This window comes from Canis aureus, chromosome 38, assembly GCF_053574225.1.
Source record: "Canis aureus isolate CA01 chromosome 38, VMU_Caureus_v.1.0, whole genome shotgun sequence".
NCBI lineage: Eukaryota > Metazoa > Chordata > Mammalia > Carnivora > Canidae > Canis > Canis aureus.
Window position 1 is genome coordinate 9,779,252 of NC_135648.1, and position 19,390 is coordinate 9,798,641.

At 39.5% G+C, this 19,390-nt stretch overlaps 1 long non-coding RNA gene across 6 annotated transcripts; it reads right to left on the minus strand.

The window, feature by feature from the left end:
- Positions 1–800: 800 nt before the first annotated feature.
- On the minus strand, positions 801–19,188 carry LOC144307032 (uncharacterized). 6 transcript variants are annotated; one of them, XR_013373999.1, is made up of 7 exons: positions 19,117–19,188; positions 15,725–15,804; positions 12,849–12,916; positions 11,743–11,820; positions 8,871–8,998; positions 6,979–7,149; positions 801–4,259 (listed from the first exon to the last, which is right to left on the minus strand). It is a non-coding gene; the product is annotated as an uncharacterized LOC144307032 (long non-coding RNA). The 6 variants fall into 6 exon arrangements; XR_013373998.1 differs by lacking the exon at positions 19,117–19,188 and adding an exon at positions 16,234–16,562; XR_013373997.1 differs by lacking the exon at positions 19,117–19,188 and adding an exon at positions 16,068–16,558.
- Positions 19,189–19,390: the final 202 nt, after the last annotated feature.

Here is a 19,390-nt window from a genome sequence, read left to right on the forward strand (position 1 = left end):
CTCAGTGAATATCCTAAAGATGCAGTTTTTAAATCGAGCTGGATGCAGCTAGAAGAGAGTTGGAAGGTGTGAATGCTGGGGAAATGAAGAGGGCAGAGGGGTCTACTCTGAATTTCAGGCTTGGGGATATGAGAGAAGGATGCCCTCCAGGCTCCCAGGGCACCAGCACGGGGAAGGTAGAGACAGTGCCCCAGGGGTGTTGCTCAGACAGGCAGAAGGAGTGCTCAAGTTCAGCAATTCCTAAACCACTTCACTGGCTTTCAAGTAGTGTGAGTAGGGCTTAGTGATTCCTACTTGGTCCCAAAGGGACACGTGCCATTGTTAAGAATCTGGGACCACCAGGAGGGTGGTTAGTAGAAAAGTCTTCCCTGATGGGAGACTTGAGGGCAGACTAGTTGGACTGGGGACAAAATGAAGTCACACCAAGACTTCAGGAGGCCTGCACTGCTGGGACAGGTGAAGAGGTCAGTAAGGAGGAGCCTGCATCCCATTTAGCTCAGATTTGGAGGTCAGGGAGCAGCAGCAGAAGATGGTGTCAGGAGAGACAAGGGTGTTGCCATAGTACCTAAGGAGCAAGAGGCCAGTTCCTGAGCCCATGCAGGCTTCCAGCACACACCCACACACCTTCTTACCTAGAGCCAGGAGAATGGGAAGAAATGTGTTCAGAAGTATCTGAGCTATAAAAACTATTTCAATTATTATATTCAACTATAACCATTCCTGGGAAAAAAAAAAACAAGCAAACTTATTTTGAGGGAAGGCTTTATTCTCCAACCCTGCTAACAGTGGATGGAGCCTTTCGATGGCAGTGAGAACATTTTACTACAGTAGAAAGAAGCTGCATTTTCCCTACACATATAAGTGGAATGGGAGGACATTTCAACTCTGCAACAGATATGTTTAATTTTTAATCTAATTATATAAAAGAAAAAAGACTTGGCTGAAGTTGGAACCTAAATAGAGTTAAGCGGCTAGGAGGAAACTCTTATCTTTGAGTAGAGGTACGATGATAATTTAACATCATCACCTCTAGTGCTACCAAGGGTTGGGAGACTTGATGAAGCCTGGATATTAGGTATTAGGGAAGAAACAGGTTAATGCTTAACCCATGAAACATAATAGGAATTATTAATATCCTCAGAGAAGACTCACTAGGGAAGTCAAATGATAAATGTTCCTGACTGTACAATGTAGAGAAGATTGAGACCTGGCACTCGTTTTGACATATTTGTATGCTGCTTGCTTCTTGCACCTCCAAAGGATCCAAACAAATAAACAAAAATAAATATTTTCCTCCGCATTTAATAGAATCCAGAAGACTGAAATACAAAATGGCAATATCTGGATTAGAGATATTTTGGCCTTGTATAAGGTACTGAGAATCTATTAAATACATAAAGATTATTTGAGTATTTTCCTTTTTCTCATTTTTTCTGATGAGATATTTATTAATAAATCTGATGATTTATTAATGATACATTAATAATATATTAGATACAATTATCTAGTACTTACTATATGCCAGGACCGTTTTGAGCATTTTATACATCTTTACTTAGTTGGCCAACAACTCTATAAAGTAGGTGCTATTTAACTCTCCAGATTACAGATAAGGTAACAAAGAAAATGATCTTAAGCAGCTTTATTCTATAGCCAGTGAGTATTGTAGGTGGAATTTGATGTCATGTTTTCTACCATAGACTGTGTGCTTAACTCCTATACCATAATGCCCTGCGAATAGAGCAAATCCAGCAAAACTTTGTCAGCACCTACCACGTGCAAGATGCTTTGGAGAATACAAAAATAACTCACAGTTATGGTCACAGGTAAGATGCAAGCTCTAGAAGCAAACATTCTGGAAAGAGGAATAAAATATATGTACAAATGACATGGTACAACAGAGAACCAAATGTGCAATAATTTGTCTTCTTCCTCTTCCTCTTCTTTTCATCTCCTTTTTTTTCTTCTTCTCCTCCTCCTCTATCCTCTTTTTCTTCTTCTTCTTCTTCTCCTTCTCCTCTCCTTTCTTCTTTTTCTTCTGCTTCTTCTCCTCCACCTCCTTTTTTCTTTTTTTTTCTTCCTTTCCTTCTCCTCCTTTTTTTTTTTTTTTTTTGAGCATAAGAACCAGTGCACCACATTTGAGTATTTTGATGAGTTTTAGCAAGAAAGCAAGGTGACTTGTTGTTTCTCCTTGGTAGATGTCTCTGAACCATTTGACATTTGAGAAGCAGAGCCAAACTTACCTGCAGCTCTTCCTGAGCCTCAGAGTTCTCAGGCACGGAGGATTCTGGATCAGTGAGATTGGCCACAAGATGCTATTTCTCCTTCCATTAAAGAAGAGTTGATAAGTAGACATATTCCTTTAAAGTGAAGTAGGTTGGCGAAGTGACTTCGGGATCAGAGGGACTCGCTTGGCTTTAAACCCCAGATTGGTCCCTTAATTGTGTCATCTTAGGAATGTTTATTTAACTTTTCTGAACCACAGTTTTTCATTCATAAAGTGATTATGACATGAGTTACTGTGGGATGTAAGGAAAACAATGCACTCGAAAGCTCTTGACAACACCAAGAACTTGAGAAAAAGAAAAACAGCAAGGACAGAATGGGAAGGAGGACTGAGAGTGCTTCTTCACTTGAACCAAAGACTTCATGTGACACAGTACTTCTTGCCGACCATTTCCTACATTCTACAGACTATTAGACTATTAGACTAAGGCTAATAGATTTTTTTTTTTTTTGCATGTGATACATTATTTTCTGGAACTAGCTTCTTTGCTCTGTATTCTATGCTATTAATCTGCAAGGTCCTTACGCACAAGGATTGTGCATTCTATTTCTTTTATTTTCTCTTCCCCCCGTACCTAATAAAATCTCTCCCTACAGAGCCTGCATTTTGTGATAAAGACGTAAATGCCTGGCACTCAACAATTCATAGCCCTAAACGCTGTGTGTTACAATTTACAGAATAATTTTACATGTATCACTTTATTTGATCTCACCATACCTCTCCTGGGCTTTCTTCCCTCTTGGATTTCTGTGACTGGGCAGGCAGTGGACAGACCAAGTTAGGATCAGGTGTCAGCATTAAGCATGGACTCTGATACTTATCGGTTTTTCTTTGCCACCTCCTTCTTGTCTCTAACCTTATGCCCTCAGAAATGGATCTCAGTTTCACACCCTCGGGTCCTGTACCTCCAAAAGAGGGTTCAAACAGCCAAGGAAAATGAAGGGCTAGCATGTGCCAGCAGTCTCATGCTCCCTCTCTGGAAGGAGGGAGTTTACCTTTATCACCCAGACTCTTTTAGGCATTAACATTTTCCAACCAATATAAGCAGAATGGTTTAAATGAGGGTGTGCTTAATGGCATTTCATGATAATTGCAATATTTTAAAAGCCTATGTTGATTTTAAAGCTTAATTCTACCAAAATTCTCACAAATGAAAGTGAATCTGATTTTTAAAGTCTTATCTGGAAACCAATTGCACTGGCATCTGCTTAGCATGGGAAGTAATTCCGAAAAACTCTTCTGTATGCCAGTTAGCTCTGTTAAAATAGTCATTTATGTCCAGGGGAGACCGGAAGGTCTGGGAAGCAGGTGCTTATTCTTCTTCATCTTTATCCTGCATCCAAGATTCCTGGTGTTCTTAGGTACAAAAGCTGAGGCCAGCAGCCTGTCTGTAGAAGTTCTGAAGTCAGACATCCCAGCCCCACACATCAATCAGCGAGCAAAATTCACTGAGCAAACCCGTGGTAGGTGTTTTGCTGTTGTGTCCTGCCATTAAACTGAAAAGATGATAAGGTGTGTTTTTCTCTCGTTTTGTGTCCTCCTTCCTTACCATCTCCTAACTTCAATTCTTTTGCAGATTTATTCAGTAAAGCAGATGAATGGGGAAAAGGTGGAAGGAAACCATTACAGGGCAGGGTCCAAAAGCAGAGAGGGGTGGGCCGTGAAGATCTAGATGAAAAGCCAGAAGTGCTACACAGAGGACAGCAAAGCCTCTCAGAGCAAAAGACATCAGCTGTTTTCCTGGAGCTGAATGTTGCCTGAGCAGAGAAAGTAACGTTAAGTTTTTCTGAAGTCACAATGGAGCTCTACTTTTTGATGGCGGGGTGTGTGTGTGGGGGTTGTTGCATGACTTGTTCTGATCCATGCAGCAGAGGTGACACTGCCCAGTCTGTGTTGTATGAAGGTCTGGCAACTTTGTTTTCACTCAGACAGAGAGAAACTCCTCAGGTACAGTACATTGTGCAGAAGGAAGCTGTGAAAGTCAGAGAGGGCGTTTTAAGCAAAAAACACCTTTCAATTTTTTTTTTCTTAGCCTCTTTGATGGACGTTAGCAAGCCAGGAATATGAAACCGATTGTTTACATATAATTTGAACAAAAAGAAGATGTCGCTTGTTTGGAAAGTTTACACTGAGTTTGGTTCTAATTAGAGCTGAAGTTCAGCTGGTGTTAGCTTGTTAAGACATTAAAATACGTCCTTGCCAATTGGTATATAGCTCCCATCTCTAGTGCCTCAAATGACTTCCAGGCCTTAGGATCCCCAGTGTGTCATTTCAAGTGAGGCCATTAGCTAGAGGTCTCATACATCAGCTACCCTTACCTGCTCCTTAGTGCAAGAGAAGCAACTCAGGGAGGAGTATAGACAGCCTAGTGGGCAAATCCCCAGTGGACACCTAGCCCCTTGAGCTTCCACTGCCTGACCACTTGTGAGAACAGGAGTCTTCCAAGTGCATTCTGTTGGTTGGTTTCTATTTGTGTGGATCTATCTGTATTTGCTACCTATTTGTCTATCTTATCTATCTATAATCAATCTATCTACCTCTCTATCAAGAGAAAGAGAGGACATTCACATACCATAACATTGGCCATTTTATTGAATTTTTAGTTATCTTTTTTTAAGAGGAGAGAGAAATAGAGAGAATCTTAAGGCATGGGTCTTGATCTTATGGTCCTGACATCATAACCTGAGTGGAAATCAAGAGTTGGATGCTTAATCAACTGAGCCATCCAGGCACCCCCCAAATTGGCCATTTTAAAGTGCATACATCAGTGATATTAGTGCAATCATTCAGTGTTATGCAATCACCAGATCTATCTAGCTCCAAAATAATTCTTCACCCAAGGAAAACCCATATCCAGTCAGTAGTCATTGCCCATTACATTCTCTCCCCATTACCTAGAAGCCACCAATCCATTTCCTGTCCATGTGGACTTGCCTGTTCCAGATATTTCAGATAAATGGAATTATACAATCTGTGGCCTTTTTGTCTGACTCCTTTCACTTAGCATGTTTTCAAGGCTCATCCATGTTGTAGCAGGTATTAACACTCCATTCCTTTTTGTTGCTGAATAAATCCAGTAACCAAGCTGTCTGGTTTCCAATCCAGACCAAGGTGTCTGGATTCCAACATCCACTCCCTTATGTACCAACTGTGGGCCAAGGTTAGGTCTTTGATATCAATTCCCATCTATAAAATAGAGACTAGAATAGTCCTTACCCCATGGATTGTTGTGAAACTAAATCAGTTAAAATATAAGAAGCATTCAGAACAGTGCTGAACACGTATTTTAGTACATGCGATAATTGCTTGTTATTATTCATTCCTGTGAACAGGATGAAAGAGAGAGCATGTCCTTTGGAATTGTCTCCTTTCCAGGGGCTCTGATAACCAAGCCTCCTGCTCGCTAAGCCATGAGAGCAATTTTATTCTGAGTCTCCATTATCTGACAAGTGCCCAGACACAGAGCGTGTATGTTACTCACTGCGCTGTCACTCTTCTGGGGGGATCCCTGGGTGGCTTAGCAGTTAAGCTCATGCCTTCAGCCCAGGGTATGATCCTGGAGTCCTGGGATCGAGTCCCATGTCGGGCTCCCTACATGGAGCCTGCTTCTCCCTCTGCCTGTGTCTCTCATGAGTAAATAAATAAAATCTTTTTTTTTTTTTTAAAGAAAATATACAGGGATGTACAAGGTAAGTTGACGCTTATACTATCCCACCATTCCCAATAAACATTTTTCCCTCTCCTCTGCCCAGAAGCTATAAAGGCAATTTTCTTTTTTTAATAATAAATTTATTTTTTATTGGTGTTCAATTTGCCAACATACAGAATAACACCCAGTGCTCATCCTGTCAAGTGCCCCCCTCAGTGCCCGTCACCCATTCACCCCCACCCCCCGCCCTCCTCCCCTTCCACCACCCCTAGTTCGTTTCCCAGAGTTAGGAGTCTTCATGTTCTGTCTCCCTTTCTGATATTTCCTACCCATTTCTTCTCCCTTCCCTTCTATTCCTTTTCACTATTATTTATTCAATCACTACAAAAAGTCTTTCTTAAAAAGTTGTGTTTTGATTTTGAACTATTGGATCATTAATATTATTTTAATCAGAGTAATCAATGTAGAATTTAAAACTCAAATAGCACCAGACAACTAATAACGAAAAATGGATGTTTCCACTTCTCATCCTTTTCTATACCTGAGTCCGGCTCATGGAAGCAAAAACCACTGCTCTGTTTCTTCTTTGCCTTTAACTCCATGATTTAAAATAATGAAAATAAAATAAAATAAAATAAAATAATGTGCATGCAATGCTGTTTTTCCACTGATCATTTTAGATACGGATTTTGAGGATCTAGATCTGTCTTTTAGCTTTCCTCAACACTATCTCCTAACCAAGTTGTGCTTTGGTATAAGTATTACCTTTATCAACAGTTAGAGTTACTCCTCACAAATGACTGGCAAAGAGTATGCACTGTTGTCCCTTCCTGGGTCCTGGAACCAGACTCAGGAACTAGACTGCCAGGTGCCTGAGGTTGTAATCTCAGCTCTGTCATTTACCAGATGGGTAACATTGGGCAAATAACTCATCTTTTGCTACCCTGTATTAACGATTTTCCAAACATCCTAACACCTCTGCTGCAAGCCTATCAATAATGGATTTGCTCAAAATGATCCATGCCATTTCCTCGCTGCTCACCTCTTCCTTGGTGCCTCACTTGCTCTCCTTGTGCTACAGGCAGGTCACTTGCTGGACGTGCTCTGTAGGCATCTAGGAGCTTCTTTCCAGCTTCTAGCTAGGGAGTAATTTCATCAGCTTCTTTCTTGGTTTACTCTGCTGTTTGGCTGGAGCATTTTTACTGATAGTTTCCTAAGAAAGAATACAATGGAAAGTCTTTTTTTTTTTTTTCACATTTCCTGCTTGACAAAATTATTTTAAATAGCAAATGTTTTATCCTTATGAGAGATAGATAGTTTGGAAGGAAATAGAATTCTAAGTTGAAAAATATTGTCACTCAGAACTTCACAGGCTTTGTTTCACTGTCTTCTGAGGTTCAGTTGCCGTTATGAAGCTAAAGATCATTACTACATATTTGACTGTTTCCTCCTCTCTTGTGGAAGCTTGTAGATCTCTTTTAGATTTTTAAAAAAAATTTTTTTAAATTTTATTTATTTATGATAGTCACACACACAGAGAGAGAGAGAGAGAGAGAGAGGCAGAGACACAGGCAGAGGGAGAAGCAGGCTCCATGCACCAGGAGCCCGACGTGAGATTCGATCCTGGGTCTCCAGGATCGGGCCCTGGGCCAAAGGCAGGCGCTAAACCGCTGCGCCACCCAGGGTTCCCTCTTTTAGATTTTAAGTGTTCTCAATTTTACTATGACCTTACCTGAGGTTTTGTCTTTTTTTTCACTCATTTCACAAGCTACTTCCATGTGCCTTTTCAATAGGGAGACTCTTAAGTTTCAGTTGTAGAAATTTAAAAAATTGCTTCTTTGATAGTATCTTCCCTTCAGTTTTTTCTTTTCTCTTTATGGAACTCTTAATTATTAGCTGCTAAACTCTGGACATGAGTATTTTTTATCTTTTCTCTCCCTTTCCCTTTTAAAAGAAAATTTTTGTTCTAGTTTGAGACTTCCTTCACCCTTACAATGTTCTACTTAATTTTTTAATTTCAGTTTTTGTATTTAATCAATGAGAATTCTTTCTTGTTCTTTGACATCTTTTCCATAGTGACCTGTATGTATTATGGACTCATTTTTTTTTTTACATCTTCAATGATTTATTACAGATTTTTTAAAGTTTACTTTGAATTTCTGCATTGACTCTGATCCATCTAGGTCTATTTGAGTTTTATTTGTTTATTTTGTTGGTTTTGGTCTCTATGTCTATGGTGCACATTTTTCTCAAGTGCCTCTTGTCTTTTCATGTAAATCTAACAGTGATGGACTGCATGAGGAGAGGTGGTGACTGACAGGGTCACTGTACGTCCTTGGTGGGGGGATGATCTATCCTTTCCATTGAGGAGCCCAGAATGTTTATCTAGAGACTTTTTTTTCTGTGGGCGTTCAGAAAAAAAAATCAACTTCTGCCAGAAATGAGGTGAGAGGGTCGGTGTGGAGGGAACAGCATGAGTTTGACAACTGAGAAACCTATAAACCCTAGAAGTGGGTAGAGAAAGAGAAGCTGAGGGAAGGCCATTCCTAGACCCCTGTTTTTCTGGTGCCCCCTATTAAAAGCCTTTCATGTTTGGTTTCTCCAGAGTATAATTCTCTGGTACCATCCATCCATCCATCCTGTGTGTGTGTGTGTGTGTATGTGTGTGTTATACGAAGGATAGGAAGGGTAGTTTATTATTATTTTTTTTTTTTTGGAAGGGTAGTTTAATAGTGGCTACATGATTGTATGGGCTACGGGCAGAAAGTGGGATCCAAACCTTCCCCTGAGCTCCATCCTCTGTTCAACCTAGATCCTTCAAATACTGAACTTTCTGAGGCTTTGCAGAGTGAATTGGCTCATACTGGTCATTCCCCTGGATAACAGGTGTTTAGATTTTTCCATTATCCTACTCTTTTTTCATCTACTGTTTACCAATTTTCAAAAGTGCATCAAAAACTTTTATCTGCTGTTGTCTTTCCTCTTCATCCTTTTAACGAAATAATTTCCTCCTCCTCTTCTCTTTTTCTCCTCCTCCTTCTTCCTCTTCTGACACTGAGGACCTAGATGGGGGAGGGGGAAAAATGGTGTTAAATGCATGTGACTAGATGCTAGTTATCTGGCTGCATGACAAAAGGAAAAGATGCTGGATGTGCTTTTTGTCCTAATGAGTCAAACTGCCAGGCCTATCCTGATCAGGGGATGCCAATGGAGTATCACCTCAACCACCCTGAGTAGTTCCTGCAAAATAATGTAATAAACTCTCATACGCTTTGTAACTATTTGACTTTTTTTTAAACATTGGAGTCGCTTTGCAGAGGGTCCTCAAAATGGTGAGATTTTGTCAACTTGGCAAGAAGTTGATGAATATGAGAATAGATTGTGTTCAGTCATTATTTGTGGTTTAATGCTATGGAAACCAACTTATGTGCTGTTCTGAGATTAAACATATCCATTGTCCAGAATGTGTAATGTAGTAATTAGCAACTTCTTAACATGATTCCAATAACAGTAAAAAATTAGTCATTTCCCCTTCACCCTCCTTCTGTATACATCTCAGGAAAATAGGAAAAATTGTAGTTTCACAGGAAGAATAAAATGCAGCTTCAAATCTTGGAAAAGAAGATGTCCACTTGTCTAAACAAGCTGTCAAAACAATATTAGGGATAGTAATATTATGATAATAAGTTCTATTTATTGGGTGACCAATTCAAGTATTTTGCTAAGTTTCAAAAATATCTTTTTTTAGGCATTGAAAAGCCTTATGTAATAGGTATTATCTACATGTTTACATGTGGAAATGAGGCGCAGAAAAATTATGAGGCTCAGTGAAGATCCAGAAGGGATTTGGACGACAGTCTGAACTTCCCTAAATCCTACATACTCCATATTGCAGTAGGGAGTGATGAAAAGGACATTCATTCAACAACTTTTGAAAAATCGTTGGTGACTTCCCTTGGGCATCATCTGTCTCCATAGTATTCATTCTGTCCTGCCACTTCACCTCAGGGGACAAAGTGAAGATATTTGGCGTCTTTGTAACCAGATTTTCAAATACCGTGAGCTCTCTTTAAGGTGCAAGCTTATCTGCAATTTCTTCTCTCTCATTTTTTTTCCTGGTGCATTTTTTTACAAATGTCTAGGGAGATTCTGGAGTCCCTTCCTACATCTCTGATGAAAATCTGATTTAGAAAGTCTCCATTTTAAGAAAGTATAAATCTCACCCCGAAAAATCCTCTCGACTTTGATTTTTTTCTACACAGTTGAAAATACTGTTCATGACAGGATGGCTATGCTACAATTCAACCAACATCCTATAAAGAAATTCAACTTGTCAAAACTGGCTTGTTAAATAGGCTTGGAACTGCTATCTGAATAACAAACTAGATCCGAACTTGGATAGCAAACTTGAGTTTTATGGGTCTTCCAATGACCTCATTGTTATAACAAATGAGTACATCAGGTTTCCTTATCCATCAGGAAAGTCCTACACTCTGTGTGTCAGATGACTCAGAAAACACACAAATGTCTCCCATGCTGAAAGATAAGCAGGTTCTGGATTTTCTCCATCTAGCGTCTCTTACAGCTATACGTCAAAGCAATATCATCTCCAAGTCAGGTCCTGACTCCCTAGTGGGTGCCTCTCAGTTCATCTGGGCATTAGACCTCTTACTTCCTATTCCTTTCTTTTCTTTTCAGAAATATGTTATCTGTGTCAGCATGTAGTCATATAGGAGCATCGGTAATGCTATGCAACCTTGTCCCATCAGGGATCTCCGCCTCCCCATCCCATCATTATCCTCTCCTGACTACACTTGGAGTATTGCCCAGATTCAAGGATGTTATCCCAACAAGTAGCGTCTCCCCACTGCTTTGAGGCGAGGCAAAACACACAAGCCCTTCATTCCCTTCCCAAGGCTGTATGGAGAAAAGGCAGTCAAGTGAGAACACTCTTGACATGGGATTGCTGGAAAATCCTTACCAGCCATCCCCCCTTTCAAGACTGTATCTCCTTCTCATGCTCCTTCTCTTGGCTCAACCTGAGGACTTCTGATCCCCACCACTTCTGCGACATTTGGTAATGTCTGAAGACTATTTGATAGTCGTAACAGGCAGGAGTGGGTGGAGGCAATACTGGTATTTAGTGGGTAGAGGCTAGGGATGCTGCTCAATATCCTATGATACACAGAACAGTTTCCACAACAATGAATTTTTTGGCCCCAAATATCAGTGGTTCAGTGGTTGAAAAACTCAGTTGTAGGTCCAGAGGCAAGTAGACAAAATGTCAAGGCGTCATCTCTTATTTCTCAATCCACAAATCATTTATTAAGTGCTTTTTATGTGGCAAAGACTGTGCTCAAGACCAAAGGAGATAAAAAGGAATTTCATAAGTTAGAGAGGGAATAGAGAATGGTGGGGGCAAAAGCCCTGATTCAGGTACCACCAGACTCCTTGGGTTCAAACCCCAGCTCTGTCACTTAGGAGCTGTGTGGAATTTGACAAATTCCTCTTTGAGCATCATTTTATTATCTGTAAAATACCCACAAACAATAGTGCATACATTATAAACTTGTAGTGATGATTAAATAAATTATATATAGCAGTGCTCTGAATAGGACTGAATATAGTAAGTTCTCTCTCCTCCCCGTCCCCTCACCTCCCTCTTCACTTAAGGTGAAGGTGTTTGGGACACATTACAAGTCTCTCATACAAAAAAAAGTCCTGGTTTCCCTACAAAGGGATGGAGCCCAGCAGCAATGGGGTTAATGGAAAAGATCCTAGGGTTATGTTATATTCTAGTTCTGACCTTGTCAGGAGCCTTAGCAAGATGACTTTCCCAGTCCTGGCCTCTATTCTCTTACATGCAGAATGGGGACATTGGCACCTGCAAAATCATAAAGTTGCCAGAAGGATAAAATGAGATAATAAATGTGAAAACTATCACAGATTTGAACTTTGAGGATGATATTTATTGTTACATATTTTACATCTTCCTGCATTTCCACATTCTTTCCAAAACTTAAAAAAAGAATTTTCCGTTTCCTTAAAAACAGTCAAACTGGAAAAGTTTAACTGATGTGAAGTCCTCAAATTTGTTTCTGGGCATGAGCCAATGAATTGAATAGATTTTCAAAGCTTTGCTTGGGTATTTTTAAAAGTCACAATGATAAATCCTCTGATTTTAAGAGATGAGGTTAGATATATCAATTATTTAAGCCAATTAGTTAAATGCCTTCAGGTGAGCAGTCATCTGAACATGAGTCATTGTGTGAGTGACAGTCAAACCAAGAAAGGAAGAGCATCAGACACAGCAGGTGTTTGAAGCCCTAGGCGGGCTGTATTTTGTTTTCCAGTTTCTGAACCTATTATAATATGGTGCTTCCCTAAATCTCTTAGTTCTGAAGGCAACTGGCTGTTCTTCGTGTGACATCCTGACTTGAACCCGCTCTGCTTCTCATCTCACTTCCTGTTTGTGTCATCTGGATGGAACGAGGCCCAGCTTTAGACAAGCAAAATGATTTCTAAATCCACAGGCTTGTTCTCCCTTTCTCTTTCCCTCTCTAAACACATGCTGTTTTCTGTGATCTGTGATCAAGGGAACGCTTCAGCCACACTCCATTTACAACACGAAAATGTACTGACCACAATCAACGAATATTCTCAGCTCTAAGTGAAAGGAGCCGTCAAAATGCATCATAATGGACACATGTCCACCTCGTAAAGCTCTCAGTAGAAATACCACAGGAATAGAGCATGACCCCTTGGGTAATTAATTGTTCCAATTGGGGATTACAGAGGATTAGGTGGGAGTAAGCTATGCTGTGCTATGCTGTCACTGCTCTGTCAAGGCAGAGAGAGCCCCATTTTCAAGCACTGGTGCCCTTCCCAGATATTGGGTTTATTTTCACTAACTGCTTATATCTACTGTTGAAGTCCTCCAGTTTGCTTCTTTGGTCATCGTCGTTCATTTTCCCTTGGACCTGGACAGAAACAAATGTGATAGTCATTAGGGTGATTTCACAAGTCCATGATGCAAGTTGGTATTAATGTGATAAAAGCTATTCACCCCCAACCCCACCACTGGGAGGTAAGTGGGGTAAGATACTTTCATTTCTATCTCTGAACTCTTGCAATTCATAGGGAAGACTGCTGCTGCCTCCTGTATGTGTCCTTTGGCAGATTTCCCCCCGTACCTACTTCTTTACTTCTTTTGCAAATTGATGTCCAGGTGTTATGCAGAAGTGAGACCAACTGATTCTCCTATCCAATATGCAACATGATCCCCCACTCAAAGCAAAATCAATCTTTATTTGTCATTTCCCCTAGAGGTCTTTAAGACTATATTATTACATGTGTGCAAATATGGTAATTTACAGATAGCCCCACCCCCAGAGTCAAGATGGGGCTCCACCCTGGGCGGGGGGGGCAAGGAGCTATCCCATGTGATCTAAGTCCACAGACCACTTGGGGTTTCCATTAGGATATTGGAAGGGTTTTTGCTCAATTTACCTTGTGGCCGACTCAATTCTATGTCTTAGACAATGGATGCTTTTATAAAGGATATGTTATGAGCTTTTTGTGTGTGTGAGTCCACTGCAATGTAAAATTTGATTTCCTTCACTGCTTTTTCTTAATTCCAAATAATGCTGTGTGTACTGCTGCTGCCTCAAGAAGCAGGAAGACCATAATTTACCAGATGTGAGGCTATTAGGCCTTCATTTCCTGAAGCAATGAATTAGCAACTCTTTTCCCTGTCACAGAAAATTGTCACCAAAATAGTCCAAGACACAATGGCAAGTCCAATTAATGTTTTGTTTCTTCAAGAGGACCCAGCTGAAAAATGAATCGACTGAATGAGAGGAAAATTGGATAGGAAATCACCCAGGTCCAAAGTCGGGGAGAGTACTGCAGTAGGCAGTATTTAATTTCATATATTCCGTATTAAAAGTATTTTAAACAATTGCTTATATAGATTGCCCTTTTCTACTAGTCAAGATGAAAAATCATTGACGATACCTTGGATTTGCTTGCTCCTGTTCTCTGTAGAAAAAAACCTAAATTTCTTTTTTGAACAAGCAGCAGCAAAAAGATAAAGTTCAAGGGTTCAAGACTTTGTTTTCATTGGAGTAGTGTTTTGGAGACAAAGAGTAAAGCTAGAGTCTGGAAACTGGAGCTTTGAGGTGAGTTTAATTCTTTGAATTTATATTTAATTCTATATTATATTTCATATTATACTTAATTTTCTAAAATACCTCAATGTTTATGATGGTTAATAATAAGAGGAAACATGCATTTTTTTTTCACCTATAGGTCCCTTAACAGGTAGTATATTCTTGACCTACTCTATGGAAATACCCTTAAGTTTTACGTAGGTTAATAATTTGATTTTACAAGAAAGTGTTCTCTGAAATTGACTTTGCTATTTTTATTTACTGAAATAATGGGAAATGGATAATGGAAAATCTACTTAAAATTTGATGATAATAATATGGATTAGAGTTAGTACAATGTAGTCCATGTTTCCAAATACATAGAAAGTTATGGATGTATTTCCCCTGTTTGAGCATTTAGTTGATAATCATTTCTAAATTAGATGAGATTACATTAGAGATGCTGAAGAGGTGAAGTCACATCTTTTGCCCTTAAGGAACTTGGGACACCAGTGGGAGGCAGGAGGGGTATCCCTGAAGCATCTGTTTTGTTTTGTTTTTTTTTTTTTTCCCTGAAGCATCTGGAGAAGAATTACCAGGCAGCACACAGGGCCAGTGTGGTAGAGTTATAGACACTGGAGCCAGAGACATTTGAAATAAGAAAATGTTTGCTGGGGGCCAAGAACAGTCAGGAAACTCTTGCATTTCTTTCCCAAAGCAGGGAAGAGATGAGTGGATGGAAGCAGGAAAGGAGAGGAAAACTGAAAATATGCTGAATACCATCTTTGAAAATCCCAATATCTTCCTTTCAGAAGATTGAAGGGGTGGTGAGAATTACTTAGAAGAAATATCTTTTATTGATGAAACAATAAAGATGAAAAAAGAGTCACCCTTTGAAGACTAGTATATAAAACTCATAGTAATAAAATCATTTTTCAAAGCCTGATATAAGAGGAAGGCATGTGAACTTTTAGAGGGTCTTTATGGACCATCTTACGTGATAATGTCAGGAAAATACATCCTTTTGATGGTTCTTGAAGACTAGGAATCCTTGAAATGAAATATGGGAGACAGAACCCACCTCCTGAAACATGCCAACTAATTCCACTTAGATCCTAAAAGGTACAAAACTAAGTTTTTCATGCTACCATGAAAAACTTAGGTTTTCTTCAGGTAAGTGGCAAAGGCCACATTTTCTATTCTATAATTTCTGGGTCTCCTCCTGTGTCCCAATCATACCCCAGGCTGTTGCTCCTCTTTGTCAGCAGTGAATTTTCCTTTGGGCATGCTGTGTTCATTGCTTGAGATAATTGACACTACCACCCCACTTCATTGCATTTTTGTTCAAAATCCTTCCATTTTCAATATCTGGCTAAAATTTTGTATCCAAATTCTTCCAAACCCCTTTTCAGCCAGTTAGGCAGCAATACTTACAAAACACATTCAAAAAGCCCCATGAGAGATATAGAAAGTGGGAAGGGGGATGTTGAGCTCTTGCTTATGGAGAAACAATTGTTTGAACTGAAAAAAAACTTACAAAGGGAAGAACACTTTGGAACACATGTGTAGTGCTCCATCATGAGCCCAGAGGAAAAGCAAAGGAATTAGCTTATTCGTTTGGAATTGAAAATGTCCCACCTCCTCAGTCATTAGCCACTTAATTCTATCAGTCACACCAGCCAATTGAATCTTCTTAAGCTGTTGTCGTCATCAGGTACCTAAGGAAAACACAAATAAATCAAAGTCAACACACTTCTATTTATTTATTCAGAGTTTAGGGAAAAAATGATATCACAATGTGGGTTCTGATTATGAATGAAGTATATTGAAAAAGTCTTACATCAAAAACTGTGTGTTGGCAGTTCCACATGACATCATATGATAGATACAAGAAGGATTTTATGTTGACACAAACTACTATTTTATTGCAGTCGTATCAAATAAGTTAAGCCTCCTCTTAAGGACTTTAACAAATGTTTACCTTTTCTAGGCAGTTACTTAACTTTCCAATTATCCAGAAAGTGAGCTCATATGGACAGCAAAACACTCTAAATGATCTGAACACACATGGTATTAAAAATAGGAGAACTTTGGTTTTTGTTTGTTTGCTTGTTAATTAATATTTAATAAGGAGGCACAGACTTGACCTTGAGCATTTTGTTAATCACAGTTTCTTCTTTTATTTGAAACCAGCCGTACACTTTGCTCTCATAATCCATCCACCCATTTAAATGCTGGTTTTTCAAATGTCACGGTCATTAAAGTCTAGAAACCTGGGAAAAAAGCATGGCTCTACTGTTTTCACATGTTTAGGTTCTCCTGAGTTGATTTTGTCTGTTTGTTTTCGTTCCTGAGAGAATGGGCTGCCTGTGGTCACCAAGGCATTCTCCGTAGGATTCTGTCATCGCTCTTGATAGAATTTTCATTCCTTAGAACATTGCTAACATAATAAGTACTGCTGTTATTGATCAACACTACTTGATCAAGGTGAAGTTGGATACAAACTCACTTATGGATCTTGTTTTATTGATCTCTTTTTAAAAAATAATAGAACCTCCTATTCAAAGATATGCATTGTAGCATCATGCAGGATGAAAGAGGGCTCTAGGTCTTTATTTGTATTTACTGTAAGATCTGGGAATCTGGGTTCATACAGAGAGATTCATTCCAGCCTCCTTGATCATTGCTGCATATGCTAGGCATCTAAATTCCTGATACTAGAGTTTTCTCTTGAAATTTTCAAGATATTCTCTTTTTCTTTGGCTGCCAATAGTTCAACTATGGGGGGTGGGGGTGGGTGGGGGCACCTGGATGGCTCAGTCTGTTAAGCACAACTCTTGGTTTCAGCTCAGGTCATGATCTCAGTGTCCTGGATGGAGCCCTGTGCTAGGCTCAGTGCTCAGGATGGAGTGTGCTTGAGAGTCCCTCTCTCTCCCCTTCTCCTCCCCCAACCATGTGCTCCCTCAAGCTCTTTCTCTCCCTCTCAATTAAATAAATAAATAAAATCTTTTTAAAAAATAATTCAACTATGGCATGTTTAGGTGAGAATCTCTTTGGGAGATTCATTTAGCTCCTCAGATCTGTTGATGAAGGCTTTTAATAAAGTTTGGGATATTTTCAGCCAATTGTTTCTTCAAATATTTGTTCTGTCCCTTTCTATCCTCTCCCACTGGGATTCCCCATTACATACAGGATTGATATGCTTGGTGGTAACACATGGGTCTCAGAGGATTTGTTTAATGTGTCTGCAATTGTTCTTCTGTTTTTCAGATTGGATAAATTCTACTGATCCATTTTCTGGTTCACTAACTCTTCATTCATGTCAAATCTACTGTGGAGCTCATCTGGTGAATATTTCATTTTGGTGGTTGTATTTTTCAACTCTAGAATTTTCATCTGGTACTTTTTAATAGATTTGATTTCCTTATCAGTGTTTCCTCTGTACTGAATCATTGTTAGCATGTTCTCTGTTGGTTCTTTAAAATGTTTTGGGGGGATGCCTGGATGGCTCAGCAGTTAAGCTCTGCTTTCGGCTCAGGGCCTGATCCTGGAGTTCAGGGATCGAGTTCTATATGGGGCTCCCTGAGGGGAGCCTGCTTCTCCCTCTGCCTATGTCTCTGCCTCTCTCTCTCTGTCTCTCATGAATAAATAAAATCTTTAAAAAATAAAAATAAAATGTTTTCTGAACATTTTGCAATAGATGCTTTGAAGTCTTTACCTGTTAAATCCAACTTATAGAACCAGAGTCTATTTCCATTGGCTGCTTCTTTTTCTCCCTGAGTATGGGTCATATTTTTCTGTGTGTTTTTTTTTTTTTTTGCATGTTTCATTATTTTTTTATTGAAAATTGGACATTTTAGATAATATATTATAACAACTCTTATTCTCATTTTATTTTTATCCTGGGGGTTTTTGTTGTTGATGGGTTTTTTTGTTTACTTTCTTTTTTATTTTATTTAAAAAAACCCACCATTTGCTTTGACGTGGATGGAACTGGAGTGAAATTAGTCAATCAAAGAAGGACAATCATCATATGGTTTCACTCAATATGTGGAATATAAGAGATAGTGAAAGGGACTATATGAGAAAGGAGGGGAACTGAGTGGGAAAAATTAGAGAGGGAGACAAACCATGAGAGACTCCTAACTCTGGGAAACAAAGGGTTGTGGAAGGGGAAGGGGAGGTGGGTGGGGGGATGGGGTGACTGGGTGACAGGCACTAAGGAGGGCACTTGATGGGATGAGCACTGGGTGTTATACTATACCTTGGCAAAGTGAATTTAAATTAAAAAAGTAAAAAAAATTAATAACCTAGACTTAATCTGTAGAAACTATTACCCCTACAGTGTATGGCTACTGATGTCTCTGCTCAGTTTTTTTTTTTTTTTTTAATCTTATTTTCCTTTTTTGATCTGTCTCCCCAGAGGCAAGTCTGCACAGTTTAGTGGTCAGTCAATGATTGGTGCACACTGTGCTCAAACACCTCATGTCTATACAGCTTCCATTCTCTGTTAGTGGATCTGTATTTGGTTTGGGGAATACATTCCAAGTCTGGGCACTTTTCAATTCTGCCTCCATTCTTACTTTTTGCTGGGCCCTCTGAAGTCTGTACTTCATGAGTACGGGCTTCCAGACAGCCAAGGATGCATGGAATGCTTATCAAGGTCTTCAATGGCTACCTCATTTCCAGAACCTCCCTGTCTAGCCCTCTGGTATTTCACTACATCACAACAGAAACTGCAAACTCGGGCTAGGAGAGCCACAGTCTTGTCTTTTCTCTGTTGCTGCTGGGTGTAGGTTTTCCTTTTTCCACTCCAAATAAAGCTAGCCCTCTTCAACAGCAAAGCTACTGTTTTTCACAGACTGCTTTGGTATATTTCTGATTCACATTATTTTTGTCAAATCTGTCCAGCTTTAAAGTTGTTTTAGGGAGATAGGATTTGCTGATCTCTCCATTCCTCTATACCTGAAGTACTACGTCATTCCTGATAGTAAGAATCGTGCTCTTTTCAAGAGATTTTAAAGATTTACCTGTGGTACTGGGTATCCTTCCTTGGCACCTGGTGGTCACCTACACTGCACTGGGAAAAACAGTCAGCTATCAGGCCAGTGTGATCTTAAAAAGAGTCCAGTAAGGAACAAAAGGGACTAGCATTTCAGTTTTATAGGAAATTAAACACAAACATTAGCTTACCAGTTCCATATACCTATATTACCTGCATGGTCTTTTAATTGATAATATTTTTAAAATTCTTTTCAATGCACAACCAGAAAGTCCAAGACTAGGAGCTGGCCTCCTAGTCAG